Here is a 19,294-nt window from a genome sequence, read left to right as displayed (position 1 = left end):
ACAAATAATGTGGGAGAATGTTTGATTTAATCATAGCGATTCCTCCCATTAAAGAAAGAGGGAGTTTTGTCCATTCGTTTAATCTTTGTCTACGTCATTAGTAAGTTTGTCGTAATTATCTTTTTTGATTATGGCACAATTTGCGGTAAACCATAATCCTAAATACTTAATTTTTTTGTGGATTTAAGTTTAGATAATTCTTCAAGTTTGCCTATCTGGTTATGTGACATAGTTTTAGTTATCATCTTGATTTTATCTTTGTTTATATTTAGTCCAGCCACAGTACCAAATCTCTCCAGTTCGTTAATCAGGTTTACAATTGATTTTAATGGATCTTGTAATATAAAAACCATGTCATCCGCACATGCCTGGAGTTTAAATTGTTCCTGTTTAATTTTGAGACCTCGAATTTTATTATTTGCTCTTATGTTATTTAATAAAATTTCTAAAACCAATATAAAAAGTAATGGGGCTGAGGGACACCCTTGTCTTACACCTTTACAAAAATTTATTTTATCAGTCATATCGTTATTTACTAATATTTTTGCGGTTTGGGTAGTATGTATAGATCTGATAATTTTAACAAAATGATTGCCAAACTTCAGTTTCCAATTGTGAGATGAGAAATTGCCAGTAGAGACTATCAAATGCTTTATGAAGGTCGGCAAATATGAAAGCTACAGGTTTATCAATATTTTTATTGTAATATTCCAACGAGTCCAATATAATTCTTGTATTCATTCCAATATTCCTTGCCGGGAGAAAACCATTTTGATCTGGATGTATTATGGTGTTTAGGATCCTTTTAAGTCTGTCTGCTATAATTGATGCAAATATTTTATAATCTGAGTTTAATAGAGATATTGGGCAATAATTCTGTATGTGAGACCTATTTTTATCATCTTTTGGGACTAGGGTTATATATGCTTCATTCCATGTGGCAGGGAGTTTGGCTTCCTCTAACACTTCATTAAATAAATTAAGAAGTATAGGGTGCAAAATTTCTGAAGCTTGTTTATAGAATTCAGCAGGGATGCCGTCCAGCCCTGGTGTTTTATTATTTTTTTGATTCACGATTGCTTTGTCTATTTCTAATGATATTAATTTCCTATTCAAAAGTTCCTGGTGATCCTTATTTATTTTAGTTAAATCTGAATCTTTGAATAGTTCTAAGAGTAAACGGTCATCTATTTCTTCCTCTTTATACAGATTGGCAAAGAAAAGTTCAATTATTTGTTTTTTTTCATTGTGTTTTGTTTTTAAGACTCCTAGTTCGTCATATAGGGCTTCAATATTTTTGTCGTTCTTTTGTTGAGCAAGTTGAAAGGATAGCCATCTCCCGGGTTTGTTAGCAAATTCAAATGGTTTTTGCCTAGAGATTCTTATTTTTCGAGAAAGTTCATCTTGAGTTTTTTAAATTTATTTCATGTTTAATCAAATTTATTTCAGCTAGAGTTTTGTGGTTATTTGGATTTGATTGTAAAATTTCTTCTAATTTTTTTAAGTTTTAAGTTTAATGTCTGAAATTGAGATTTGGCCTGTTTTTTTCCTTTTAGCTGTATATGCATTTCATTTCATTTATTTTCATTTATTTCATTTATTTAGATTTGTATGCCGCCCCTCTCCGAAGACTCGGGGCGGCTCACAACAAGATAAAAACAAATCATAAATAATCAGAAAACTTTAAAATTTATACAAGATTTAAAAGAACCTCATATACTAACAGACGTACACACAAACATACCATACATAAATTAAACATGCCCGGGGGAGGTGTTTCAATTCCTCCATGCCTGACAGCAGATGTGGGTTTTAAGGAGTTTACGGAAGGCAGGGAGAGTAGGGCCAGTTGTAATCACTGGGGGGAGTTGGTTCCAGAGGGTCGGTGCCGCCACAGAGAAGGCTCTTCCCCTGGGGCCCGCCAACCGACATTGTTTAGTTGACGGGACCCGGAGAAGGCCACTCTGTGGGACCTAATCGGTCGCTGGGATTCGTGCGGCAGGAGGTGGTCTCGGAGATATTCTGGTCCAGTGCCATGAAGGGCTTTAAAGGTCATAACCAACACTTTGAATTGTGACCGGAAATTGATCGGTAGCCAATGGAGACTGCGGAGTGATGGTGAAACATGGGCATACCTAGGTAAGCCCATGACTGCTCTCGCAGCTGCATTCTGCACGATCTGAAGTTTCCGAACACTTTTCAAAGGTAGCCCCATGTAGAGAGCATTACAGTAGTCGAACCTCGAGGTGATGATGGCATGAGTGACTGTGAGCAATGAGTCCTGGTCCAGATAGGGCCGCAACTGGCGCACCAGGCGAACCTGGGTAAACGCCCCCCTCGCCACAGCTGAAAGATGGTTCTCTAATGTGAGCTGTGCATCGAGGAGGACGCCCAAGTTGCGGACCCTCTCCGAGGGGGTCAATAATCCCCCCCAGGGTAATGGACGGACAGATGGAATTGTCCTTGGGAGGCAAAACCCACAGCCACTCCGTCTTATCCGGGTTGAGTTTGAGTCTGTTGACACCCATCCAGGCCCCAACAGCCTCCAGGCACCGGCACATCACTTCCACTGCTTCATTGACTGGGCATGGGGTGGAGATGTAAAGCTGGGTATCATCAGCGTACTGATGATACCTCACTCCATGTCCTTGGATGATCTCACCCAGCGGTTTCATGTAGATATTAAATAGCAGGGGGGAGAGGACCGACCCCTGAGGCACCTCACAAGGGAGAGACCTCGGAGCCGACCTCCGACCCCCCACTAACACCGACTGCGACCGGCCAGAGAGGTAGGAGGAGAACCACTGAAGAACAGTGCCTCCCACCCCCAACCCCTCCAGCCAGTGCAGAAGGATACCATGGTCGATGGTATCGAAAGCCGCTGAGAGGTCAAGGAGCAACAGGACAGAGGATAAACCCCTGTCCCGGGCCCGCCAGAGATCATCCATCAATGCGACCAAAGCAGTTTCCGTGCTGTAACCGGGCCTGAAACCCGACTGCTGGGGACCTAGATAATCGGCTTCTTCCAAGGACCGTTGGAGCTGGAGTGCCACCACCTTCTCAACAACCTTCCCCATAAAGCTTTCAACGTGTCCCATAGGTTTTCTCGTCTTGGTTAATTTGAAGAAAAAGCTGTATTTCATTTCTAATTAAGTTTTGGAATTCTTTTTTATTAAGTACTGATTACAGAAAGGTGAGCTGCCTCCCTGGAGCCAAAATCTCTGACATAGCGCTAAACCTCACAAAAATCCTAAAGCCCACTGACTACTACCCCCTACTGGTGACCCATGCAGGAACAAATGACACAAGGAAAGACATGAATCAAATTATGAAAGACTACAACCACTTGGGCAATACAGTCAAAAAGGTAGGGGCACAGGTTGCCTTCTCCTCTATTCTACCCACAAGAGGACAACATCCTGTCAGAGAATGCAAAATCCCACAAATAAACCTCTGGCTAAAGAGATGGTGTCACCAAAATAACTTTGGATTCCTTGACCATGGTCTACAATACCTTCAAGAAGGGCTCCTAGCAAGAGATGGGCTACACCTTACCAGAGCTGGAAAGAACCTACTTGGAAATCGACTAGCCCAACTTATCAGGAGGGCTTTAAACTAGAACTGAGAGGGGTGGGTAACCAAAGTAAGAGACTGAATAATGAACAAAACAAGAAAGGGGTGCAAATTAAGACCACTAACATTTCGGAGGATAAAAAATGCCCACCCATAATCAGACACAAACACCTAAAATGCCTGTACACTAATGCACAAAGCCTGGGGAACAAACAAGACGAATTAGAATTACTAATACATGAGGGCCAATACAATCTAATTGGTATTACAGAAACATGGTGGGATGAATCACATGACTGGAACACACAGATAAAGGGCTACAATCTCTTCAAGAAAAACAGGTCAAACAAGAAAGGAGGTGGAGTTGCACTATACATAAAAGACCACTACACCGCCACTGAGCTTTATCAATCCAAAGAAGATAACTCCCTAGAAATCATATGGGTTAACATAAAAGAAAAAAAGGGCAATGTTAAAATTTGAGTATACTACAGGCCACCAAACCAAACAGATACAATGGATAACCTCTTTACAACCCAACTATAAGCAATATGCAACAAGCACAGCACAACAATAGTGGGGGACTTTAAGTACCCCGACATTAACTGGAAAACAAATTCAGCACCAAGTGGAAAGTCTGACAGATTTCTCACCAGCCTCGCCGACAACTTTATAACTCAAAAAGTGGAAACAGGAACCAGAGGGACTGCAATAGAATAGAATAGAATAGAATAGAATTTTATTGGCCAAGTGTGATTGGACACACAAGGAATTTGTCTTGGTGCATATGCTCTCAACGTACATAAAATAAAATATACATTTGTCAAGAATCATGTGGTACAACACTTAATGATTGTCATAGGGGTCAAATAAGCAATGAAGAAGCAATATTAATAAAAATCTTAGGATATACGCAACAAGTTACAGTCATACAGTCAACATGGGAGGAAATGGGTGATAGGAATGATGAGGAAAACTAGTAGAATAGAAGTGCAGATTTAGTAGAAAGTCTGACAGTGTTGAGGGAATTATTTGTTTAGTAGAGTGATGGCGTTCGGGAAAAAACTGTTCTTGTGTCTAGTTGTCTTGGTGTGCAGTGCTCTGTAGCGACGTTTTGAGGGTAGGAGTTGAAACAATTTGTGTCCAGGATGTGAGGGGTCAGTAAATATTTTACCCGCCCTCTTTTTGACTCGTGCAGTATACTAGACCTAATTATAACAAACAGGGAAGAAATGATAGAGGGAATAGAAGGAGAAGGGACGCTAGGTGAGAGTGACCACATCATCCTAAAATTCAACATTGTGCAATCACTAACTACAACACCCAACTCCATTACAGTCCCAGACTTCAGAAAAGCGGACTTTAACAAGCTCAGAGCGAACCTGAAAAATAAACCCTGGAAGGAACTTCTAAAGAGTAAATCCACACAGGAACCTGGGAAGCCCTAAAAAACACTATCATTGAGGCCCAAAACAATTCAATCGATAGTGGGTTTCAACAATCTCATCTTTTCTCCTTCCTAGCTTCGGTTTGGGCTCTAGTCATTAGGCCATCTCTTTCATATTCGTGTCTTCTAAGTATATCTCTTACATCTTTGTCTGATAAGGCGTCTTCAGAACTAATTTCAACAGTACTAGCCTTATCCCTTGGTTCATGATCTGGAGGGTAATGTTCTTCAACTATTTTGATTACGTGCTCATAAAAGTCTTTTGCCTCCTCCACGATAGCAATCTTGTGGTTTTTTTCACTGACAGAGATGAGCATGCCTTCCGGGACTAACCATCTGAAAGGTATTTTATTCTTGTTGAGTCTGGCTGCCAATGCCTGGTACGGTTTCCTTTTTTCCCTAACGCGTCCTAGAACTTAGCGGATTGTTATAATTTCTCTCCCTTTGTAAGAAACAGGATTATCTTTGGATACGTTGTATATTTCATCTCTAACAGTACGTCTCAGGAAGTGGATATGAACTTCTCTAGGTAGTCGATTTCTCCTAGCATATGATGTTATGGAGATGAAACCTGACACTGTCGATTACCCAGCTGTCAGAGCAACGCCAAAAAAAAAAAAAAAGACTTCCGGTTTTGGCGTTGCTCTGACAGCTGGGTAATTGACAGTGTCAGGTTTCATCCATCTTGTTACTCAGACATCAAGGACAAGAGTCTTTGGTAAACTGGATTTATTTAAGCATTAGAAGAGCGGTAGCAAAGTAGAAGAAAGTCAACTGCCAACAACAAACCCCATGTTGTTTGTGCATGGATTAGAGAGAGACAGATATCTGTTGGTCTGTTTTTGCACATGCACACACAGAGAGAGAATAAGAGAGATGGATGTATAAATCTCCAAATTCAAATCTTACATAATGGACCTGTGTGATCAGTTTGTTGGCATCTAACCTTAGATCTTCTAGTCTTTACAATGATGTCATAACATAAAAAACTGTAATTTATTGATTAAACAATAGGATAGATTTGCTCAATCCACTAAACCATTAATCATGTTTTACAAAACAGAAATGCATTGTGCATTCTACACAATAATCTGAAGCCAAGCAAGTCACATTAGAATGAGGTGGGACTACAGTTCCAGTTCTACTTATTTTATTTTTAATTATCTGCTTTGGTATATCACCCCTACTTTAAGATTCTGTCTGATTTGTGAAGTGCAACAAATGAAATACATCAGCGCAACTGTAAATTTCATACTTTCACGGAAACAATATAAGTCTGTCAATAGAGGGAAGAATCAGGACTATAGTCAGAAGTTTTCAATCAGGATAGAGCTGGAAGGGACCTTGGAAGTCTTCTATACAACCCCCTGTTCAAGCAGGAGACCCTATACCAGTGATGGCGAACATATGGCGTGGGTGCCACAGGTGGCACACGGAGCCATATCTGCTGGTACGCGAGCAGTTGCCCTATCTCAGTTCCAACCTGCATGTGTGTGCTGGCCAGCTGATTTTTGCCTCACATAGAAAGGGCATTTTTGGCTTCCAGAGAGCCTTCAGGGGGATGGGGAGGGCATTTTTTTTACCCTCTCCCGGCTTCAGGGAAGCCTTTGGAGCTTGTAGAAGGCAAAACATAAGCCTACTGGGCCCACCAGGAATTGGGAAGCAGGCTTTTTCCAACCTCCAGAGGGCCTCTGGGGGGTGGGGAAAGCTGTTTTTGTCCTTATGGGTGTGGGCACTCGCACTTGTGCATTAGCGCATGCACATGCTCTTTCAGCACCTGAGGGAAAAAAGGTTCGCCGTCACTGCCCTATACCATTTCACACAGGTTTCTTAAAAATCTCCAATGATGAATAGCAATTGCACGTAGAAATATAACACTTAACGGTAATATCCAGCCCTCTCTAAGCGATTTACAGAGCCAGCATGTTGCCCCCAACTGTCTGGGCCCTCATTTTACTTACCTCAGAAGGATGGAAGGCTGAGTCAACCTTGAGCTTGATGAGATTTGAATTGCCAATCTGGCAATTGGCACTGAGCAGAATTAGCCTGCAATACTGCATTCTAACTACTGTGCCACCATGGCACCGACAACTTCTGAAAGATTTGATTCAAATATTCTGATATCTTGAAAATTAAAGTGCTCATCCCCTTCTTTTGAGGCCTAAATCCTTTCAAAAGCCATTTCTTTCTGCTACCTTTAGCATCAATCCCTTACCAGGTTCCTCTTTTATTAAATGTTCTTGATTCTTCCTGTTTTTCTTCTGTGGTCCTTCAAATACAATCATTGTTGATTTAAAAAAAAAATTCCTGAGGAAAGATTGCCAGCCCACCCCCTGCCCCTATCCCTTGAGTTAATATTTCCTCACTATTAGAAGCTTCCAATCATTGACAAATGTTAAATCTTTTCCATTTTTGTCAGTGGGATATTAATCAAGCAAATAAAAGTCATGTTGTCCTTCCCATGGGTAAATCTGAGGATATATTTCCCAAGGGAGAAATATAGTATTGAAGAAACTTCAAAATTAAGCCAAAAATCAGCACCTGTAAACTGTTACTTGACATGTCTAGAGCAAAATGTCAGGTGAAAATGAGGTAATAATAATCCCCACACACACAAAAAGGAACTTGGCTGGTGTTATTTTTAGTAAGTACCATAAGACCCAAACTTTATCATTTCCAAAAATGTTTTATGTTGCCAAGTGGGACATTAAGTAATTGGTGTCCGTTTCTCTGCTCCCACGCATATGGCAGCTCTCGCCATGGATTGAACAATAAAACAGGGAATGTTGCAGCTGTTGCCAGTCCTCCAAGCGGAATTGCAGAGTTAGAACTAAACCTGTAGGCTATGGCAGGTTTGCAAGCCTAGGGGGAGTGTGTTTGCTGAAACATCTTCAGGGCAGAGCTTTGATGTTCTAAATTTGCTCTCAAACATCTGGGTATTATTTTGGTCAAAAGGTCTCCTTAAGCTTTGGGACTTGGGTGACTCATAGGGCCTTCAAGGAGACAATAATGTAAAATACTGAATTCTGCAGAAAGCAGTGGTCTTTTCCACAGAAATGTAGCAACTGTTATACAGGGCGTGTTCCAAAAGTAATGCAATTGAATTTCCCATGCTGCTCCTACTGGTCAGAGTGGGACCATGAAACCGGTCTTAGTGCAATCCAAGCTGTGGAAGCAGCAGGACATCAGTTACTATTGGTTTTTTTCGTGACCATGTCATGAAAAAAATGGAATCAACATTATGTGATTAAGTTTTGTGCTAAACTGAAATTGAACCTGATTATTTGTACAATGTCATCACTGGTGATGAAACCTGGGTTTTTGAATACGATCCAGAAACAAAACGCCAAAGCTCTGAGTGGCACACCAACCAGTCCCCCAAGCCCAAAAAGGCAAGAATGAGCAAATCAAAAGTGAAAACAATGCTCATTGTCTTTTTCGGCAGTAAAGGAGTGGTCCATAAGGAGTTTGTTCCTCAAGGACAAACAGTTAACGCTGCCTACTATGTGGATGTGCTGGAAAGACTCCGAAAAAGGGTCATCAGGATGAGAAAAGACATCTCCGCTACCTGGCAACTCCATCATCACAACGTGCCTTGCCACAATGCGTTACAAGTCTGCAAGTTCCTGACCAAACACCAGGTGCCAACGCTGCCCCAGACTTCTTTTTGTTCCCTTGGATTAAGGCAGCCCTGAAAGGAACCCGTTTTTCATCCATAGAAGAGATCCAATCAGCCGTGACGAAGACCTTGTGAGAAATCCCCAAAGACGCCTTCCAGGGCCCCTATTGGTCATTGCAGAGTCTCTGGGAAAAATGTGTAGAGGCTCAAGGACAGTACTTTGAAGAATTTTAAGTGTTTGTGCAAATCTGTTCAATAAATTACTTTAAAAAAATAAGTGCATTACTTTTGGCACGCACCCTGTATTGTGTTGTTTAAGTGTTCCCTTTATTTTTTTGAGCAGTGGATAGATAGACAGAGAGACAGACAGATAGATAGATAGATAGTCTCCCTTCCTTTTCATTATAAGCAAAATATGTTACACACAAACACACACACACATATATATATTCCTAGTGGACCTTAAGAGATCTGGACATTGTAAGATGGGCATTCAAGGGACATGGCAGCCATCTTCCAGTATCAGATCCGGGCTGATCTCGACTCCAATTGTAATACAGAGTCGACTGACAACGAGTCAGTCGAGGTGACTGGGGCACGTACTTGTCCACCTGTCTGGGAGGAGTTTGATCTGGTGACACCTGATGAAGTGGACAAGGCCATTGGAGCTGTGAGTTCCGCCACCTGCTTACTGGATCCGTGTCCCTCCTGGTTGGTTTCAGCCAGCAGGGAGGTAACACGGAGCTGGGCCCAGGAGATTACCAACGCTTCCTTGGGGAGGGGAGTCTTTCCAACTCTCTATAAAGAAGCGCTCATGCGCCCCCTCCTCAAGAGGCCCTCCCTGGACCCAGCCGTACTTAACAACTATCGACCAGTCTCCAACCTTCCCTTTATGGGGAAGGTTGTTGAGAAGGTGGTGGCACTCCAGCTCCAGTGGTCCTTGGAAGAAGCCGATTATCTAGGTCCCCAGCAGTCAGGCTTCAGGCCCAGTTACAGCACGGAAACCGCTTTGGTCGCGTTGATGGATGATCTCTGGCGGGCCCGGGACAGGGGTTTATCCTCTGTCCTGGTGCTTCTTGACCTCTCAGCGGCTTTCGATACCATCGACCATGGTATCCTTCTGCACCGGCTGGAGGGGTTGGGAGTGGGAGGCACTGTTCTTCAGTGGTTCTCCTCCTAACTCTCTGGCCGGTCGCAGTCGGTGTTAGTGGGGGGTCAGAGGTCGGCTCCGAGGTCGCTCCCTTGTGGGGTACCTCGGGTCGGTCCTCTCCCCCCTGCTATTCAACATCTACATGAAACCGCTGGGTGAGATCATCCAAAGACATGGGGTGAGGTATCATCAATATGCCGATGATACCCAGCTTTACATCTCCACCCCATGCCCAGTCAACGAAGCGGTGGAAGTGATGTGCCGGTGCCTGGAGGCTGTTGGGGCCTGGATGGGTGTCAACAGACTCAAACTCAACCCGGATAAGACGGAGTGGCTGTGGGTTCTGCCTCCCAAGGACAATCCCATCTGTCCGTCCATCACCCTGGGGGCGGAATCATTGCCCCCCTCAGAGAGGGTCCGCAACTTGGGCATCCTCCTCGATCCACAGCTCACATTAGAAAACCATCTCTCAGCTGTGGCGAGGGGGGCGTTTGCCCAGGTTCGCCTGGTGCACCAGTTGCGGCCCTATCTGGACCGGGACTCATTGCTCACAGTCACTCATGCCCTCATCAGCTCGAGGTTCGACTACTGTAATGCTCTCTACATGGGGCTACCTCTGAAAAGTGTTCGGAAACTTCAGATCGTGCAGAATGCAGCTGCGAGAGCAGTCATGGGCTTACCTAGGTATGCCCATGTTTCACCATCACTCCGCAGTCTGCATTGGCTGCCGATCAGTTTCCGGTCACAATTCAAAGTGTTGGTTATGACCTTTAAAGCCCTTCATGGCATTGGACCAGAATATCTCCGAGACTGCCTCCTGCTGCACGAATCCCAGCGACCGATTAGGTCCCACAGAGTGGGCCTTCTCCGGGTCCCGTCAACTAAACAATGTCGGTTGGCGGGCCCCAGGGGAAGAGCCTTCTCTGTGGCGGCACCGGCCCTCTGGAACCAACTCCCCCCGGAGATTAGAACTGCCCCTACTCTTCCTGCCTTCCGTAAACTCCTTAAAACCCACCTTTGCCGTCAGGCATGGGGGAACTGAAACATCTCCCCCTGGGCATGTTTAATTTATATATGGTATGCTTGTGTGTACGTCTGTTAGTATATGGGGCCTTTTTTAAATCTTTAAATATTTTAAATTTGTCAGATTATTTATGATTTGTTTCCACGTGTTGTGAGCCGCCCCGAGTCTTCGGAGAGGGGCAGCATACAAATCTAAGTAATAAATAAATAATAAATAATTAAATTTGAGATGGAAACTAATCAAGGGGAGAAACTTGAATAAGGAAAAATTTCCTTACTGATAGAACTAATAAGTGGAACAGCTTGCCTTTAGAAGTTGTGGGTACTCCATCACTGGAGGTTTTAAAGAAGCTATTTGTCTGGAATGGTATAGGACTGTGATGGTGGACCTGTGGCACACCATATCGGAGGGCACACAAGACCTTGCCGTGTTTCAGCTCCAACGCAGTGGCTAGCTGATTTTCAGCCGTGGGAAAGGCCATTTTGCCCTCCAGAGACTTCAGAGAAGCTTCCCTGAAGCCCCAGAGGCAAAACAAAAACCCTTGTTTGGTCGGGTGCCAAAAGTGCACATGTGCATACAATTGTGTGCACATGTGTGCTTACACCCATAATGCTACAGAAGTTGTGCACCCAGTCAGTCAAATCTCCTGAGTCACGACCTAGTAGCAAGGATCCCCCATCTCTGACTCCTGTCTCGGGGTTGCCATCTGACCAATTGTCATTAGATCAGCATCACATCCCGGTAGCCTCTTCTGAGGTCTGGGGGATGCTGGCGGAGTCCACCGTAGCCCAGCCAGGTGCCTCTTCCAGGGCAGAACCATCTGCCACTTTCACTTCATCCGCTGTTGGCTTATGTGACCCTGATCAACCTGGGCCTTCTGGCCAACAAGGACCTGCAGTATCAGCTGAAATGCAAGCAGTGACTTCAGCTGCTATTCATCAGGGCATTGCTGAAGTCACGCAACAATTGGGGAGGTCCCCCTCAGGATATTCTGAAAGGTCTCGTCATTTCGGTGAGGATCAGGAAGGGTTGGCCCCAGATACCAGTGCCAGGGCCTCTGTCTACATAGGGCCACTCGGGCCTTGATCTATCTGAGGATGACAGTATGGTTGCTGAACTTCCCCAGGTATTGGCTCTCTCTTTAAACCAGCGCTGTTTAAATCTCTACTGTTCAAGGCCAAGGCCTCTGCCAACCTCGATTCTCCTCCAACTTCCTCTGAGGTTCCACAATCCATTACTGATCCGTTACTTGTGGAACAAATGGCTGAGCTCGACGTTATTCCACCCCCCTCCTCTCATCTTGGATGCTATTCACCTTGAGTGGGTGATTCAAGCCTTCATTAAGGAGGTCTGTAGAGTGACTACTTGGATTTATTTATTTATTTATTTATTACTTAGATTTGTATGCCGCCCCTCTCCGAAGACTCCACCGCTTTTCATAAGACACTATAAAATTGACACTTTTGTCTCGGTGGATGCAGCTTTTGGTCACAGGGTGCTCCAGAGGGTGAATTCTCAGTAAGGTTTCTGGAACCTGGACCAGCCACCCTCAGACACACGTCTAGATGTTAGCTCCATCCTCTATGGAGAAAGGGCATTGGTCTTACCTGATACACTCTTTCTTGTACGTTGAAGATAGCATCTAGCCAGGCTCTGACTTTTTCTCTCTCTCTGGTAAGACCAATGCTCCTTTTATTAAAACTTTTTTAAAAGGAAAAAGTACAGGACATATGATTTCATATTAATTTCAGCGAGTCCTTCTGACCCAGAAAGAAAAATTATTTTGAAGTTTTATATTACTGGTGCATAATTTTTATCAAGATGCAAAATATCTCCATTTATGATCTGCCTGGAATATTAGGCATTTTATAATCCTCACCCTTATTTTAAATATTTTTTTTCCAGTGTGGAAATACTAGTGAGCTATATTTTGTAAGAGTGCACCGGGTTAGAAGTGTTTTCATCCCTTCTAAAAGCTACAGGATGCTTTCATGGACCCAAATCAAGGAAAACCCAGAGGGTTTTTTTGGCAAAGGAATAGTTCTCCTTGCCATGCAGCTGCCTACATGTGGTTTATCAGTGCTGAAACAAATTTCAAAAACTTTCCCATACAGAAATGAGGACCTCTCCAAGTGTTTTAGTTTGCAAACTGCAAGTTTTGGAGGAAGACGAAACTGCTTCTGGAATGCCATCTGTTGCTCTTCAAGGGGTTTTTGCAAAGCTGCTTGCGACTTCTATCTTTACATGCTGGTAGACGAACTAAGTAGACCCAAAGGGACACCAAAACCTTAGCCTGCATAAAAACAATGGATTTGTGTTGGGAGAAAAGAAGGTAGAAGTTAAAGACTGTATGCTGAGATCTGTATGCTGAAATGGTACCTATGTATTTGCATTTGCATTTGCTTGCTTTAGAACTGCTAGATGAGTAGGAACAAGAAATGGGAGCTCACTCCATCACACGTTGCTTGGGTCTCGAACCCAGGCTGCCAACTTTCTAGCTGACAAACTCAGCATCTTTAACCATTGAGCCATGGGGGGGGGGGCAAAAAGAAGGAAAGGATGCACACTAAATTTGTAATTGCTTTGACAGGCGGCTTTTGGACTGCTTTGCAGTGAAGGCTGTTAGCCTTGTAAGGAAGGACAAGGTAGATAAGAAAAGGAGTCCTAGATTTATACACAGTTCCCAACTTACAACCATTGAGTGACCATTTGAAGTTATGGTGGCACTGACAATAAAGTAACTGATGACAGTTTTTTAACACTTACACTGTTGCAACATGCCTATGGTCGTGTGATCAAAATCTGGATTTTTGGCAACTGGTATGTACTTATGACAGTTGTAGTGTCCCAAGGTGTGGATATGGTTTGCATAGTTCCCAGCTGAGCTGAATTTTATTTATTCATTCATTCATTTGTTTGTTTGTTTGTCAAACATGTCCAAGATAGCAGGCAGAGGTATAAACATAAGAAAAGTAAGTATAGATAAATGAGGACAACAGGACAGTAAGACAGGAATGGTAAGGGTTTTTTTTAAGGAGTTTTATTTTATTTTTTTTAAAAACTCCTTTTAATTTAATTTTCATCATAAAAGGTTTTTGAAGTGGATAGATTGAAGTCGAAACAGTTTAAGCATTAATTAGTCGCATGATAAATTATCGGCACTCGTACCCAAAAATGTTAGTTCTGTTCATTTTCTGTTTTCTTGTTGGGCTTTCTTTTGAATGATCCTGAGTCACAGTAAAAGAAAAATATCCTTAATCTTTATCTCTATGAATATCCTAGCACATCCTTTGTTTGTTTGCTCTGAAAATAAATAGCTTCTTCTTCACATTATTTGTTAATGAGTTATCTCTACTTAGCCTAGAATGCTAAACTGAAGGGTTGATTTAAGAACCCGTGATATCAATCTATACAAAATTTGGCTCTTCTGTTTCATCCGTAAATATCTCTGAGTCAGGTTAAATTTGGGGACCTTTATTTTTCTGTTTTCAACTTTATTTCAGCCTGAATCCAATGTCAATATACATACTTGGATTTTAAAAAGAAAATTATGCGAAACAGAGCCTGTAGATCATAATTGCCCAACAGTGGTCTTCATCAACAGTTTCCCTGAATATAAAGTGTTGTTCAGTTTTCCTTTCCTTGATCTCTGTTTTTCTGCATAATTCCCATTGAGAAATTCTGAAAGAAGTGTTTTTCTGCGATAAATGTGTTCCAGATCACATGTAGATCTGGGAGATGTTGAATCAAAAACAGAACATCCTTTCTCCCGTGATCCTTAACCAGGCTTCTGCAATGGCACGTACTTTCATTCCGATCAAGTCATGATAAAACTTGTTTTAGTGACTTCAGTGGGGACCGAGTTAAACTTCATTTGATTGGATCCCAGCATATTTCACGATCTGTGACCTTCATTATGCAGCAGGCTAAGGCATAATGTGACTTGCTGGTTTGGGGGCTCAGCATTTGTAGAACATGTGTTATGGCTCAATGTGTAGGCTGGTTCAATAAATCTTTGTTAAACAAAGCATGGCTTCACATGGTACGTGAATTGACTCAGGAAATAGGAAGAGGCAGAAGGAAGGAACATATCACACGAACACAGGGCTGGCTTTTCTCCTGAGATTAGTTATTTAGAATTGATTATTGAAAACAACAATGTTCTGGAACCACCCCCTGAAACCTCCAGATGGATATGAGTTTAAAAGAATGCCAAAAAATCATCTAGCCAACAAGGGGCTTTGCCAAAACACTGAAGGCAAACAGTTAGGTTATGAGGAAGTTCACCAACTATTAAGCCTGCAGCCAAATAGAATTTAGAGTCAATTGTTTAATCCCCAAATTTTGCTCGGTTGGCTCGTAACAAAGATCAAGTTTATGGATATTTCTAGAAAAAAATAATGTTGGCTATCATATCATGCAAAGCATGTTTCCCCCCTCCCCCCCAAGAGAAATTAAAAAATGGAGATATGTTGCAGATTGGAGTACCTCCCAATATTGCAGTGGCTTTGAGAATATGGTATGCTTGTCAATATATTTCTTAAATCTAGACAAAATGGGCAGCACATCAATCTAATAAATAAATTAATAAAGTATATTTGCTTAAAGGGGTATGGCAGTCTTGCTTAACCTTATTGTATAGGGAAAAATGACAGAATTGATGTACAGTGTTCCCTCGATTTTCGCGGGTTCGAACTTCGCGAATAGCCTATACCACAGTTTTTCAAAAAATATTAATTAAAAAATACTTCATGGCTTTTTCCCTATACCATGGTTTTTCCCGCCCGATGACGTCATACATCATCACCAAACTAATAATTTTTGCAAATTAATAACAAAAAAAATAATTATTGTTAATAAATAATTATGTTTATAAATATCAGGATCACTAAGTGTCTTATTCAATGGTGAGTACCAGTAATAATGGTGAGTAAATGGTTGTTAAGGGAATGGGAAATGGTAATTTAGGGGTTTAACATGTTAAGGGATGGCTTGTGATACTGTCCATAGCCAAAAATGGTGTATTTACTTCCGCATCTCTACTTCGCGGAAATTCGACTTTTGCGAGCGGTCTCGGAATGCATCCCCTGTGGAAATCAAGGGAACACTGTATTAGACAATATGGAAGTTTATTTTATTTATTTATTTTGTCCAATGCATAATAATACACAATGAAGGTTATAGTGGATATATTCGAAGTGAGATATATCAATGAGAGAACAGAGGAGAAAATATAGAATAAAATATATTAGTGAGAGCATAGAAGAATAGACATAGGGATAGAAAAGAAGAGATATGAAATACAGGAGAGACAATAGGACAGGGGACAGAAGACACACTAGTGCACTTATGCACACCCCTTACTGACCTCTTAGGAGTCTGGAGAGGTCAACTGTGGATAGTCTAAGGGTTAAATGTTGGGGGTTAGGGGATGACACCATGGAGTCTGGTAATGAGTACCACACTTCGACAACTGGATTACTAAAGTTGTATTTTTTACAGTCAAATTTGGAGCTGTTAATATTAAGCTTGAATCTGTTGCATGCTCTTGTGTTGTTGTGGTTGAAGCTGAAGTAGTCATTGACAGACAGGGTGTTGTAGCATATGATCTTGTGGGCAATACTTAGATCCATAGTTCCCTCTAAGCTGAGCAGTGAGCAATCGCTCACTTAAAAATCATCATCAACTCAGAGTTTTCCAAACCTGCCCAGAAGCCGAGAGGGAAAGAGTGAGAGGGAAGGAGAGAGAGAGAGGAAGAGAGAGAAACAAATAGAAAAAAGAGAGGAAGGAAAAGAGAAAGAAAAAGAATGGGAGTAAGGAAGAGAGAAAGAAAATCAAAATCTAGTTTGAAACTAGCTCAACTATTTAAGTGGCATTTTGAGATTGATAGAGTTGCCCTATTATGAGCTCACTGTTATAGACACAGTACAGTATTTTATTTTGAAATTCTCTGAGGCAATACAGGGTGGGTTTTTATTTGTTTGTTTGTTTGTTTGTTTGTTTATTATTTCTGTGCCACCCAGTCCCGAAGGGACTGCCGCTCAGACACTATACTTTTCCGCCCACCCCCCAAAAAAATTAGAGGGAACACTGCTTAGATCATGTTTAAGGTGTCATAATTCTAAGCTTTCTAGATCCAGGATTGTAAGTGTAGTTTCATAGGGTATTCTGTTTCAAGTGGAGGAGTGCAGGGCTCTTCTGGTGAAGTATCTTTGGACATTTTTGAAGGTGTTAATGTCTGAGATGCGGTATGGGTTCCAAACAGATGAGCTGTATTCAAGGATGGTCTGGCGAAAGTTTTGTAATCTCTGGTAAGTAGTGTGAGATTGCCAGAGCAGAAGCTACCTAGGATCAGGTTAACAACTCTTGAAGCCTTCTTGGCGATATTGTTGCAATGGGCTTTGGCGCTTAGGTCTTTTGTTATTAGTACTCCAAGGTCTTTAACCAAGTGGGAGTTATCTGTGATAATTTGTTTATTCAGTTTGTATTTGTAGTTTGGATTCTTGTTGCTGATATGTAGGACAGAGCATTTACTGGTTGAGATTTGGAGTTGCCATGTGTTAAACCAATTAGAAACAGAGTCTAGGTCTTTTTGGAGAATAGCTGTGTTGTCAGTGGTGTTGAAGAGTTTTACATCATCTGCAAAGAGAATACAGTTGCTTGTAATGTGATCGCAAAGGTCATTAATGTATAGAATGAAGAGTGTTGCTCCCAGTACGCTACCTTGGGGGACACCACTTTTAACAGGGACAGGTATGGATATAGAACTTCCTATTTTGACCACTTGTTGTCTATTTGACAGGAATGCTGTAATCCAGCTGTGGAGGGATCCTGAGATGCCATAGGATTTGAGTTGTAGGAGAGGTTTGTGGTGGACCACTGAATCAAAGGCTTTGCAGAAGTTGATATAAATTGGATCTATAGATTTTCCTTGATCGAGATGGGTTGTCCATATGTTTTTGCAGTGGAGGAGCTGAAGGTTGCAGGATAGTTTTTTTCTGAATCCAAATTGTTTCTTAGAGAGCAGATTATTAGTTTCAAGGTGGAGAGTAATTGATTGGTTTATAATTGATTCCATGACTTTGCATGGGACGCAGCATAGTTGAAGTTTTGCCTTACAGTGACTGTGTTTCCAATGGCTGTTGTGAGTCTTTTTACCCATTACTTGAACAGAAATTGTCTTTGAATGCATATTCATGTCTCAAATGAGGAGGGTAAACAGTGAACATTTATGTATTCAGGAGGTACAAAGACGTGTCAGCAACCTTGAATCAGGAACTGAAGCAGACATTCTGTAATGGTAGAAGGCTCAGATTTTCATCCTGATAAGATCTGTTTTAGGATCTATTCTAAACTTTCCATTTCAGTGGGCTCTTTTTCCATGTCAAATCCTATTTGCCCATTCATTTCCACATGGTGGCTTAAAACTTTGTGAAAAGAAGGATGAGTAATCAGAGGGTTCCACATGAGATAATCGCAGATGTAGATTTGAATAGTATCAGAAGTAATTCCAGTTTGGGTCACAAAAAAGGCTTTAGAAAGAGTGCAGAGAAAGGCAACAAAGATGATTAGGGGACTGGAGGCTAAAACATATAAAGAACGGTTGCTGAATTGGGGATGACTAGTCTAGGGGTAAGATAGTAGCAGTGTTAGAATATCTAAGAGGTTGCCATAAAGAAGAGTGGGTCAATCTATTCTCAGAAACACTGTAGGCAGGACAATTAACCAAGGGGAGAACCAACTTAGAACTAAGGAGAAATTTCCTGACAGTTAGAACAGTGGAACATTAATTAATTAATCAGTGCAACAACTTGCCAAGTTTCTAAGAAGACGTTGGATTTATCATTTGTCTGACATGATATAAGATTTCTTACCTGAGCAGGGGGTTGGACTAGAAGACCTCCCAGGTCCCTTCCAACTCTGTTGTTCTGTTAATTGTTGGGGCAGAAGTTTAAAGATCCATCTGCTGGTGGAAGGATAATGATCTGGGACATCTAATTGGCTTTTTTGATGCATCTGCAATTGCATTGTTGACAAGCTTGATTTGAAGTGCAGCAAATGTAACTATTGACACAGCCTTATTTGCCTACATTAATTTTTATGCATTCTGCTGTTGCAGTTTCACACTGATATGTGTTTTTGGGGTATCTGCACGTTAATTTTCAAATTTGGTCCCAGCTGTTGAACTGTGGAATTTATTCAGGCAGCCCATGATCAAAAATATAATTCCAGACTGAAGGCTTGATGACCAGCAAGCCCTCTTTCCTGGATAATGTTTTAATGTTGTTGTTGGCATTTTAGAAAGTTTTGAAGGAAATTGGCATAGTTCAAAGGAAAGCACTGACCTTTAACGGTGTCCAGATTTTCAATAATGCTTCTGAATTCAACAGGGATTCCATTCCTGAAATAAAATTGCAGACCAGATGATGCATTTGGGAGTGCACTCACCTGTTCAAGGGGGAACGGAGCAGGGTGGATGAA

At 41.8% G+C, this 19,294-nt stretch overlaps 1 protein-coding gene across 2 annotated transcripts in view; it reads left to right on the top strand.

Annotated features, from left to right (window-relative positions):
* COL4A6 (collagen type IV alpha 6 chain) overlaps positions 1–19,294 on the top strand; it is a 390,567-nt gene that overhangs the window by 158,059 nt on the left and 213,214 nt on the right. The gene's annotated exons all lie outside the window — the stretch shown is intronic.

This window comes from Erythrolamprus reginae, chromosome 8 (assembly GCF_031021105.1).
Source record: "Erythrolamprus reginae isolate rEryReg1 chromosome 8, rEryReg1.hap1, whole genome shotgun sequence".
NCBI lineage: Eukaryota > Metazoa > Chordata > Lepidosauria > Squamata > Dipsadidae > Erythrolamprus > Erythrolamprus reginae.
The sequence above is the reverse complement of the archived record's forward strand: the minus strand, read 5'-3'. Positions and strand labels throughout refer to the sequence as shown.